The sequence below is a fragment of the Ascidia mentula genome, chromosome 4 (genome assembly GCF_947561715.1).
Source record: "Ascidia mentula chromosome 4, kaAscMent1.1, whole genome shotgun sequence".
NCBI classification, from domain to species: domain Eukaryota; kingdom Metazoa; phylum Chordata; class Ascidiacea; order Phlebobranchia; family Ascidiidae; genus Ascidia; species Ascidia mentula.
Window position 1 is genome coordinate 6,701,311 of NC_138569.1, and position 11,199 is coordinate 6,712,509.

Here is an 11,199-nt window from a genome sequence, read left to right on the forward strand (position 1 = left end):
TTAAAGAAGGTTTGCAGCAATTCAACGCCATGTCTGAGTCTGCAAATAAACGTGAATTGCGTTTGTCAATACATGTTAATCGCAACAAGCAAGTTCTAATCCATGTCTGAAGCAATACTGACAACTGTTTATCACATATACACCAGCTGTTGCGCAAAGATGAAAATCGTCGTAAACTTGATGCCAACAACCGTCACAACAATGAATTCGGCAAGTGTTTCTTAATATATTTTGAGGTTACGACAATTTAGCACATGTGTTTCGGAATATATTTTGAGGTTACGACAATTTAGCACATGTGTTTCGGAATATATTTTGAAATCGCGCCGTTCATTCGCAATAAATTTGTTGCTCGATGCTACACTCGAAAATACATTTAATGATAACCACGTCCTAAATGATGTTCATGGTGTACACAGTTATCAGCGCATAGGCTACAATGTGTTGTGTTTCTTTGTATTCGTTCGAATCATTGCAAAACCATAGATTGAAAAACAAGGCAAACACACACGCAATTATAGGGATGTAAATTGCATTTAAAATACCACGCACAAAACAAGAATCACGCAGAATGGACTGCGGCACATTCCACGAATCACGCAGCTGTGGCATGCAAGTGCACTATAGCTGCCGTGTATATGCAGTCAGGCGTGACCACAACACCTCCTAACCGAAGATAGAAAACCCTCTCATCAGGTTAGTAATGAAACCGCTCTGGAGGTTAGATTACCGAACGCAGGAGTGCTGAAATTGTTTGATTCAGTGTGACGTCGCCAGATTGGAACTCGGGGAAACGCTTTCACATGGAACATTCGACTGCCAAAACATTTAACAATAGTGGCAGGAACCCAGCGACTATCCTTGCTGTATCTTCGGATTTTCGTTTCGGCGTTACTTGACTACGTTGCATTACGTGTGGTGATGAAGATAACAGAGTATCAATTTTTGCTCAGATTTGTCTGACGTTGAGGAGTTCACTTGGTGAGAATCCACTAGCGTTTGGAGTACGTCTGTACTGCAGTAGAAACTCCTGCAATGCCTCTTTAGAGGTTTGGAATTCTTATTCATTGCCTTCTTAAACGTTGGAACCAATCTTTCCGCAGCGCCATTTGTTGCAGGAAAATATGGTGCTCCAGTCAAATGTAAAATGCCCCTTTGCTTACAAACTTCTTGAAAGTCAGCAGACATAAATGCTTGTGCATTATCCGACACAATAGTGTGTGGGTAGCCGAAATGAGCAAAATCTCTTTCTAGCGATTCCATAGTTGTTCTTAATGACATAAATTGCGTTTGATGTACGCAAGGGTACTTTGAGTATGCATCGATCATCAGAAGCCAGTTACTTCCCAGAAAGTTAACTGCGTGATCGATATGTAATCGACTCCATGGCTTTTCTGGCATCATATATGGATGAACTGCTGCCTTTGACGGAGCGTTTTGGTGTTAGGCAAAAGTTTTGCACTTATGACAAAGAACTGTAATGTCATCATCGATATTCGGCCAATAAATTGCAGTCCTCGCCAGCGGCTTCATTCGCTGAATCCCAAAATTTCAAATATGAAAGATCTGCAGAACAGTAGAACGAAGTGATTCCGGTATGACTAACCGTGGCCCACATAAAAGACATCCATAACTTGTACTCAACAATCCGCTACTTTGCGAAAATTGGCAACTGGGCCACTGTTTGCCAAAGAAGATGGCCAACCCTCTCTTGTAAATCACATGACCTTGGATAAGACCGTATCTTTGCCAATTTCCTTTCGGAGTTATGCTGAATCGGTGGGTTGCACTTGTAAACTCAGACTGGTGATTGCACTAACTGTGTCGGAGTCCCGTGTACTATTCTCTTTGTCAAAGTCTTCATCTTCCCCAACCGGTAAATTACTAAGTGCGTCGGTATTCTGATGCTCCGATGTCTTCCTGTATTCAATCTCTTATTGAAAATGACAAAAAGTGCCCACAAAATGATTTTGACACGTTTGCAGTTGACCTCTTGCTTCCAGGATAGCGGTGAAACAGAACTGCTCCAATTCCAACGTTTGCTGCATCGCAGGAAATTGCAATAGGCGATGAAGAGTCGAAATGAGCCAGAACTGTGTCCGCTGACAACCATTCCTTTAATTTGCAATTTGCAAAATGCAGCATCCTTGTTCCTGGCCCAATTTATCGCAACATTTGACCTGGTAAGTCAATACAAAGGTTCCGCATCAATTGCGAATTGCGATGGCAGGAACTTGCTGTAGAACTGCACTGAACCAAGAAATTAACGTAGACTTGGCACACCTTCCGGTGGTGACATGTTGACAACCGCATCCAATTTTGAAGCTTTGCAAATTCCCTCTTTGGACAAAATGTGCCCCAAGTATTCCACTTGTGGTAATGCAAATTTGCATTTCTCTATACGACAGCGTTAACCCTTGTCTTTGAGCCTTTGAAGAAGTTGATCCGCTGACCAATAGATCATCCAGATAGACGGTTACATATTGCAAATCTTTTGTATAATGTCGTCCATTATCGTTTGAATGTAGCCTGGAGCGGAGGTTATACCAAGTGGAAAAACGTTTTGCGACTTACCTTGTATTTTGCTTACTATTGCATAAATACGTTGTGGAAAAAGTTTCGTTGAATTATTTCGAAAAATGTAAAAATATGTTGGATATTCAGGATAATTTGTTCTGGAAGCAAAGCTTTTCAAAGTTTAATAATGATAGTTTATTTTATTAAAGTTTTCTGCAAATAAAACAAACTAGGTGTATATATATATACATATTATTCTGAAAATTAAAGCCAAAGCTAATATGCTATTGATCATATCAAGTAAACGTTTCGAACTCTTACTGGGTTCATCATCAGTACGACATTGTAGTAGGAAAAAGTGGCTGATCCAGCTAAGTTACAATGCCTGGGCTGCCAAGCCTACAAACCTAACAATAAAACATACCTTACATCACAATACGTAAACGCTCAATGCGGCGACGAGATCTATGCTTCAATCGCGTTTCGCGTGCTCTTCATCCTCTGTCGTAGTCTTAATCTCTTGTCTGGTGTTGTTTACGGCCATCGATACATGTACGATTATAGAATTAATAAAATAGTAACATGGACAGGATTATTAAAAACGTCAATTTTATTATTTAACTAAAAGCCGATTTTCGAATATGACAGGAAGAAGCGAAGCGATTAACCCAGAATACCATATGCACATGTACGCGACGTAATTACAATTTGGGGCTAATGATAACGAAGAATAACAATGAATAATAAATTGTGTATAAGCTGCATACAGATGGCCACTGTTTCGACATAAAAGGTCTCATCAGTGCAGCTGGTGTGACTATAAGACGACTTTGCTGACCAAACGGCCAAGCAAAGACTTCCACATTGCGTATCATATGATTGTTGTGACACGGGGCCTGACGGCACTATTGGTTGAGCTTTGCTTGGCCATAGTGTTTCCACCTTATTTTCTCCGTTTTTTAGTTTGGTGCCCAAAGGATGACGGTGATTGTATAGTCAACACAAAGTGGACGTCTTTGCTTGGCCGTTTGATCGGCAAAGTCGTCTTATAGTCACACCAGCTGCAATGATGAGACCTTTTAGGTCAAAACAGTGGCCATCTGTATGCAGCTTATACACAATTCATGTTATTGTCTCCACATTGCTTATCATATGATTGTTGTGACACAGGGCCTGACGGCACTATTGGTTGAGCTTTGCTTGGCCATAGTGTTTCCACCTTGTTTTCTCCGCTCCACATTGCTTATCATATGAATAATAAAGTTTGATGCAAAACTAATTGTCTGATTTCGCCTTCCAGGGCATTATAGAAGCGCATCGTGTTAGCCATTTCCATTCTCACTAATTTGTGAACTTATTTGACTCGCGAGCAACTAGACAATTATTAACCCAGACAGCGTTTGTTCTGACCCAATTTCTGCAAGTTAACGCTGGAGAAAGGGCAGGCAATATGAAGATTATTGTTGCTGGATTGTCGAAAACAGGCACCAAGTCTATGAACGCTGCTTTAACAAAACTTGGGTATAATGTGTACGACTTTTTGGAACACGCTTACTGCCATAACAAGGAATGGAAGGAGATATTTGAAACGGGCGGAAGCAATAAACTGTTTCAGAATATGCACAAGGACACAAATACCGTCATCTAGTAGCGGATTGTTTTACAGTGATGTGTATAAAATATCGATACATAAACCTGTTTTACATGTCGCAACTTTTTAACAGCAAATTTGCATTATCAGTTTGCTCGCTGTCGGAGATTATTTTATCGTTTTTTATCGCTTCCGTTTTACTTTGACAATCCTGAAAGAATTTTTAGGACCCACTGTTGAGCTTTGTTGTGTTTTTTTATTTTTATTGTATTTATTTTTAGACAGCAAGTGTCGATGCCAATAGGCGAAATTAATATTTCCGTTTCATAAAGAAAATCTCTTACACTGACGCTGATCTTTCGTAACTCTGTTTTGAGTTTCCGGAATACAATAAGCCAGTTTACATGGGCAATAAAAGGTTGTGTTGTCAAAACCTACACTGGTGAGTAACACGGCACGGGTCGTCTTTCAGCAACTGGGTTATGTATTCCTACATATTTAGTGGCACCGACTGTACGACACTAACGTTCTGGTGGATGGTTGTGTTTGCCATGTTCTTGAATGCAATTAAACCTAAAGTTAGTATCTTGCTATTTTGGTTTACGAAAAGACGGTTAGAAGCTACAGAGCATCCGACCTTGGTAATGATATCCCGGCCTCTTTACAGGGAAGTTTCATTGTATGCATGCACAACATAGAATCGTGCGAATACATACGAAACCATCACACTAAAATCGCCGCTGTGGCTGTTACTTTTGTTCGATTCCACGTGTGTCACTTTATGTTTCAAGTGAATACTGTTTAAGACACTTGTTAGCTACGAGCCCACCGCTCTTCCCACATCCCTTAAAAGCAACTGCAGTCGTTTGCCAATGTTTATATTTAACGTAGAATCACTGAGTAATATGATCCATGTACACCCCTATTGTTTCATACCTTCATCAACTCCCAGTACTTGTAAGAAAGCAGAAAGAAGCAAAACACCTGTGAAGATTTTCTTGTTGGCAGACATCTTGCTCTTGGAACTTGCGGATTGTATATCGTTTGAAAATAATCGCCTCTCTATAGTGATATGCTTTAAGTTTGCTAAAAACAAACTTGGATTTCCAGAAATCTAAACTTACAAAACATTATGATTCAAATTGTTTTTTTTTCTTGAGCTCTTTCCTGTGCCGCCGCTATATATTTACCACGCCTTAAATCAAATTACTTTAATAAACTGTAATTCAAACATTTCAAAATAGACTGCGATAATTTAGTAAAACTTAACGAAAATGCGAGATCGTTTCTTTCCAAAGAAACTTTTTTCTTTTTTACGACCAGCGAATACACGGTGCTCCGTTTGCTGTGGGTGACTTGGTGTATTTTCACGAACCTGTGATGCCCAAAGGTCACTGTAAGAAATTCTGGAAACCTTGGGTTGGCCCATTCAAGGTGGTGAAATCGAATTAAATGAATCGACATATCGAATCCAGTCACATGCTGGTTGGGTGCGGAGACGCTTGTTAGTTTCGATAACCTAAAGCCTTCATTTTTCACGTGGCAATGATGTCGTTGAACACTCGGGGCAACGATCAATGCCAGAAAATATACCGGATGTTGCTGTTGACGAGCCGGAGGTTAGCGGCATACCAGAGGAGGGAACTTTGTCGTCGCGGTTATCGCGCGGGTTCGTTGTGTTTACCCCCGGGACGTTATGGAGAGTGGATGTACTATTGAATTGTCCGTGTTTTTTTGTTATTGTTTTGTTTGCTGGCTCTGTAACGTTTGATATCAATGTTATAAAAATCTTGGGCTTGAGATTATTGTGCGTTTTTGGGTCTTGAAAAACTGTCTTCGGATGTTATGGTTGTTATCGAGACTATCGTTATTAATCGGATACTTCACATAAATAAACATTCGTTTCTGATCTGGTGACGAACATTCTGTGGCAAAACATTACATTACGTATTGGCTTACGTCATTCTGCACATTGACAATAAACTGTATGTGATTGCGTGAGAGGCACTAGTCTTCCCAGGCTCTGGGGAATATTTCGGATCAGTAATTTCTTGCGTATTTGTCTTGAAAACGAACGTCCCGTTCTTGAAGCCCCATCGCCTTTAGAAACGTGGTACTGTGAACTTCAGAAATCTCGACCGTACCCTGTATGACTCGACCATGCCCTGTTTGTATACTGTCTACCCCAATGCTGTCTTGTTGCTGATGTATTGTGTCTCACCCATTCTACACTGCTGTCATCCCGAATCTGTGAACGATTTAGCGTACTGATTAGTTGTACTTTCACTGCACAATATATTCACAAAAAAAAAGAGACTGGGGTGCGGTTGCGAATTTCTGACTTATCGTACCTGACGTTGGTACCTACGAAGACCCGGTATAGGCAGGCCGTTAGCGTAGGCCTATATATGTATATATACTGTATGTTTTTCATATGTTTTCGCGTTAAACACTTGAGTTCACTTTGCGCTGTTCCGACCCTTTTACTTTTAGGACTCACTGTTGAGCTTTGTTTTGGTTTTTCGTTTTTATTGTATTTATTTTTAGACAGCAAGTGTCGATGCCAATAGGCGAAAATAATATTTCTGTTTCATAAAAAAATCTCTTACACTGACGCTGATCTTCCGTAACTCTGTTTTGAGTTTCCTGAATACAATAAGCCAGTTTACATGGACAATTAAATGGTGTGTTGTCAAAAAACAACACTGGTGAGTAACAGGGCACGGGTCGCGTTTCAGCAACTGGGTGTCCCTACATATGCAGTGGCACCGATTAACGACACTAACGTTCTGATGGATGCTTTGTGCTACAGAGCATCCAACCTTTGTAATGATATCCCGGCCTCTTTACAGGGAATGTTCATTGTATGCTTGCACAACATAGGATCGTGCGAATACATACGAAACCATCACACAAAAATCGCCGCTGTATAGCTGTTGTTTTTGTTCGATTCCACGTGTGCCACTTAACATTTCAAGTATAATGTTTAAAATACTTTTTGCTACGAGCCCACCACTCTCCCCACACCCCTTAAAAGCATTGCAGTCGTTTGCCAATGCTTATATTTAATGTAGAATCACTCATTAATATGATCCATGTACGCCCCTATTGTTTCATACCTTCATCAACTCCCAGTACTAGATACAAAGCAGAAAGAAACAAAACACCTGCGAAGATTTTCTTGTTGGCAGACATCTTGCTCTTGGAACTTGCGGATTGTATATCGTTTGAAAATAATCGTTTCTCTATGGTCATGTGCTTTAAGTTTGCTAAAAACAAACTTGGATTTCCAGAAATCTAAACTTACAAAACATTATGACTCAAATTATTCTTTTTTCATGAGCTCTTTTCTGTGCCGCCGCTATATATTTACCACACTTTAAATCAAATTACTTTAATAAACTGTAATTCAAACATTTCAAAATAGACTGCCATAATTTAGCAAAAACTTAACGAAAATGCGAGATCCTTTCCTTCAAAAGAAACTTTTTTCTCTCACGAACAGGCAGTGTTATATATCCTAAAAATACAATGCTTTACAAACACCTATATCCAGCGATTTTACATAGACAAAAAACAACGCCGCAGAAATTATCGCTGTGTAACTGAAAAAATGATATTAACCTGTCGCCATAATTCATATATACAATGTCTTCAAAAATCGGCAAAGTTTCTAAAATTAATCCAATTTTAAAACGCAGCGTGCTTATTTTTGCTCCTGCCCGATGGTAACCCTGCCTATATCTCCATCGCACAAGTTCACTGACAAAACGGACTTTTGGTGAAAAAAGCGCGCACGATCACTAATGTTCTTCATGTTATCGTCGGTTTTACACATAACCAAATTTCCGCTCGTCCAAAGCAATACTGCTGTTTATTCGAGCGCAACTGACCAAACTTGAAAATGGCCCCGTCAATGACCTACATACAGTGGAATGCAAACCAATGCCGATCTTGCACAAGGAGTACTGTAAACGACTTTATTGTAAAAAAAAACGATTTGTTGTCAAACGCTTTGTGTCATGATATAGAGATTTTTGTGTTGATATGTCTCCTCACCTTATTCGTTGCTTAAACACTGAATATTGTTTTTTTCTTACTCTGGCTGCGACATGTTGTTGCGTCGCAACTTCGCAACGATTGAAGTCCCAACAAAACCTTGATATTCACATTTATTTCGTTATATTGTATCCGCACAGCGCCAAGTTTATTCGAAGTGAACGATATTAATCATACAGGCAAAACCGTACAAGCACCATAGTAATGTCTTTCGCAGAGGTTAACAAGGCTACAAAAAAATGGTAATTCCAAAACCAACGTTTGACTACAGGCAAATTCACCATCACTGTAATATTCATTTAGCAAATACACGGGCATTAGTTGTTGCATCCAGTTTCCTTAGCGATGATAGGGCAGTTTTCATTCTATGTACACTCATTCCGTGGTCTTCAGGACTACTCAACCACTCTTGAAATAAGACCAAGCGTTTGAACTGTAAAAAAACACTGTTTATTTTAAACAACGCAAAACGTATAAAAGCGGCAAGATTGCTAAATTTAGTTTGTCAAAACTTACGCAGGCGACAAACAGACTCGTCGAAATCTTTAGCGCACAAGCAAAGTAAACGACCAGCTTTGTCGCAACCGCTTGCAGGGCAGAACTTCTTTTTGATGCAATCAGATTCCCCTGAAACAAATTTTTTTATTTTTTTATTTTAGATAGTTATTCAAAAACCCAAATTATTAGTGCACACTTAAATGTGTGCATTTATGCACTTTTGTAAACGTCACGTGACAACGATTATCTTATTTACAACTTGAGTATATTTGAGCAGTTACGAACCAAACAAAGCCAATTTAGAAAAGTAAAAATAATTATCTTCACAAAAATTGTAATCTTCACGCAGAGGGTGGCAAAAATTGAACTGGGCGACACGGGTAAATTCACAAAGTGAAATTCTAAGAATTTACTGTATTGGCAGCGTTTTCCAATCCACCCTGTGTTGCATGTGCACTGAAAAGAGTTGGAAGTGCTTACACATCTTCCGTTTGAGCACGGGGAGGTTGCACAAGCATTGTAAACTGCAAAAGTTGTTTTTTGTATTACAACATACTGTATATACTCCACGTTTGCAACAACACATCGACATAAATAAAAAAGTTAAAAAAAAATAAATTATACACCGACCCACCATGACAAGTTGTGCCTGAATAACCGGGGTTGCACCTACACGTGTATCCCCTGTACTTGTTGACGCATTGAAGAGTTCCCGCAGGATTGCAATGTTTAAAGTATTCGCACTGACCTAAAGTAGTCGAAATCATGTTTTATCTGACAAACAGAAAAGCCTAATTAATATTCCTCACCTGTCAGTCGTTTCCAATAGGCTTGCTGTGCAAAAAGAAACATGTGTTTACTTCAGGTCGGTTATACAAATATGTTAAAGTATTTATATGTTAAACATACTGCGTACGCTCCGTGGCCATGAACTTCACGAATTTCCTCGAAACTGCAGGTCTCACTGTAGCATTCTTCCTGTAAGCTACGTTTGCCTCGAGAAAGAAACTTCGACGCCGCCTCCTTGTTCAAGAAAACTGTCAATGAATCAACGAAATACATTAGGCAAGCGTTGGGTTTACGTCATTTCCTATGCATGAATATTTTTTTCAGTGATTATAATTTTCAGCTTTTAATTTTTGGAAAACACACAGCCGTTTGTTTCCATATACCGTTGCATCACACATCCACGACATACCTTCATCGGCTCCCAATACTTGACATAGAGCAGAAAGAAGCAAAACGCCCGCCAAGATTTTCTTGCAGACCGACATATTTTTCCTGGACTCGTAAAAGTAATCCTGATGGAGAATATTTGTTCCTACATGACTTTTTATAGGCCTATCTAGGAATTTTTCTGTGGCGAAATTGTTTCCCCAGGCGAAATCGATAAAAACAAGCATTTTCCAACGGGAATTTTGGCGCCGACGGTGAGCGCGGTTTTGGATTCAAAGCATTGCAAACATATTCATTTGATGTTTTAAATTATAACAGGGCATAAGATGTGCAAATATCATGTTAAGGTTTATCACCCTAAAATGTTTATTTAGTGGTAAAAAAATACAAAAAATTCCTTTGATTTTCCTGGTTTTCCTGGTTTTCAAATTAAACCAAATTCGTCACACAAATAAACAAGAAACGAAGCCGCATTTCATATGCCCGATATTAATTTCGTTATTTTACACATAATGTACTAAAGCAGGTTGCCATAGTTGAATCATCGGTAAAAACATAGAACGTCAAAAAAAAGGTAACCACGCATACTTTCGCAGATTTCGTTGTGAAACTGAATGTCATTGGGTATGCAGACGTACCGTGTATATTTAGATTTAAGATTGTATGACATGACTAGAGTCACGTTCCAACCAAGGTATGAATCCTATTTCTGTAGCGCTATTTTTTTGCCTCAAGCACTTATGCATGCAACTATCGGTACGTGACTCTGGCCATGTATGGAACTTTCACGGTCATCTGCTTGGGCGGTTTACATGTCTGTAGCATCTACAAGACACTTCACTCTGAAACCGCAATAAACATGTTATGTGCACTTTAAATCAAACGGTTGAGAGAAAATAATCCACGGCGGTATGCAATGCATACTTTATTACATTTAAGCTAAATGCGGATTCAAAATCACGCAGTATCTGCCTTTTGCCATTGTGTCTAATCCAGTGGTTCGCAACTTTTCGTTTTATAGATGGTTCGGACCGCATGCGTAAATGAGCAGGGACAGAGTCAGGTAAGTTTTGTTTGGGCGTCCGTACGTTGATAATTGGATGAAAGGGAACCGTGTCCAAAATGGTTTGTACCGCTTATAGATCCTATTGGTTTGATCATGGTACCCGCACTGATATTCTGGTTTAAGAAAATATTTAAACCTTAAACAGACAGTTTCGGTGTGTCCACGTAGACCTCAACCACCGCCGAGGAAGGCCTTGCAAATAGGGCCGATTTCCACAGCCGTTCAACCACCAACATTGCAACCCGATTACCCTATAATACGCATGCGCGCTGGTCCTATTTTTCGCCCCCGG